Source organism: Protobothrops mucrosquamatus, unplaced genomic scaffold (assembly GCF_001527695.2).
Source record: "Protobothrops mucrosquamatus isolate PMUCROS unplaced genomic scaffold, P.Mucros_1.0 scaffold5163, whole genome shotgun sequence".
NCBI lineage: Eukaryota > Metazoa > Chordata > Lepidosauria > Squamata > Viperidae > Protobothrops > Protobothrops mucrosquamatus.
The window spans coordinates 53,688-55,686 of NW_015391034.1; the positions used below are offsets into that span (position 1 = coordinate 53,688).

Below are 1,999 nucleotides of genomic sequence, written 5' to 3' on the forward strand. Positions count from 1 at the left end.
ATCGCTGGGGATCCCACTTGTCCCTTTTCTCCGGGATGAGGTGATGTACGTTGGATGAGACCAACGGACCTCGCTTTAGGTTAGGAAACACACGGACAACATGTTTCTTCAGGTGAGATGGCAGGCGAGCGCAAGAGCGAGAGCGAGAGCCCCGAAAAGCCTTTGTGCCTCTCTATTTATTGGTCAATAAACGTCATTAGGGGGTGTACAAAAGCAGGAGGGGGAAAGGGTCTTCATTACCATATATGGAGCGAGAAACAAGAAACCAGGAGACCCTAAATCATTCTTTAGCTTACGTATCAGAAACTTAGGGTCTTCAAGGCAGGCTTTTCTAGGAAATGGGACTCAAGTCAGGAAACGAAACCTAAGGCAGGCTTTGCAGGAGAAATGAAACTTAACAGAGGGGATGGGCTCATTGTATGGACAAGGAACAAATCCTACAGGCATTTCATAGGAAACGAAACCTATGTTAGAGATGAAACTTATAGCAGTGGAAAAGTACCCAGAGATATTGCAACAGTGGAAAGAGTTTCGGTCTGAAGGAAAACCTTTATGTACATCAAAGGATCCACACAGGAGAAAAACTGCATAAATGCCTGGAATGTGGAAAGAGCTTCGGTCTGAAGAAAAACCTTTATGTACATCAAAAGATCCACACAGGAGAAAAACAGTATAAATGCTTTGAGTGTGGAAAGAGTTTCAGTCGGAGGAGCCACCTTTATGTACATCAAAGGATCCACACAGGAGAAAAACTGCATAAATGCCTGGAGTGTGGAAAGAGTTTCAGTCAGAGGAGCAGCCTTTATAGACATCAAAAGATCCACACAGGAGAAAAACTGCATAAATGCCTGGAGTGTGGAAAGAGTTTCGGTCTGAAGGAAAACCTTTATGTACATCAAAGGATCCACACAGGAGAAAAACTGCATAAATGCCTGGAATGTGGAAAGAGCTTCGGTCTGAAGAAAAACCTTTATGTACATCAAAAGATCCACACAGGAGAAAAACAGTATAAATGCTTTGAGTGTGGAAAGAGTTTCAGTCAGAGCAGCAGCCTTTATAGACATCAAAGGATCCATACAGGAGAAAGCCACCTTTATGTACATCAAAGGATCCACACAGGAGAAAAACTGCATAAATGCCTGGAGTGTGGAAAGAGTTTCAGTCAGAGCAGCAGCCTTTATAGACATCAAAGGATCCATACAGGAGAAAAACCGTATAAATGCTTGGAGTGTGGAAAGAGCTTCGGTCTGAAGGGAAACCTTTATGTACATCAAAGGATCCACACAGGAGAAAAACTGCATAAATGTCTGCACTGTGGAAAAAGTTTCAGTCGGAGGGGAAACCTTTATGTACATCAAAGGATCCACACAGAAGAAAAACTGCATAAATGCCTGGAGTGTGGAAAGAGTTTCAGTCGGAGGAGCCACTTTTATGTACATCAAAAGATCCATACAGGAGAAAAACTGCATAAATGCCTGGAATGTGGAAAGAGCTTCAGTCTGAGGGGAAACCTTTATGTACATCAAAAGATCCACACAGGAGAAAAACCGTATAAATGCCTGGAGTGTGGAAAGAGTTTCAGTCAGAGGGGCACCCTTTATAGACATCAAAGGATCCACACTTGAGAGAAACCACATAAATGCCTGGAGTGTGGAAAGAGCTTCAGATATAAGAGCAACCTTTATGTACATCAAAGAATCCACTCAGGAGAGAAACCATATAAATGCCTCCAGTGTGGAAAGAGCTTTACTGAAAGTGGAAATCTCCGTAAACATCAAAGAATTCACACAGGACAAACTATGAATGCCTGGAATATGGAAGGAGCTTCAATAAGGCAGGAACTACGTATAATCAAAGGATCCACACAGGAGAAAAACCGTATGTCTGGAGTTTGGAAGGTGTGAACACTTACACTTCCTTGTCAACTCATCCTTTGCGTGCCAACATGAGTGTGTAATGTATTCACATCTTATTGTTCCCTTTATTGCTACTCTCTGTT

The 1,999-nt window shown here is 42.5% G+C and overlaps 1 pseudogene; it reads left to right on the plus strand.

The window, feature by feature from the left end:
* LOC107299599 overlaps positions 1-1,999 on the plus strand; it is a 39,723-nt pseudogene that overhangs the window by 27,968 nt on the left and 9,756 nt on the right.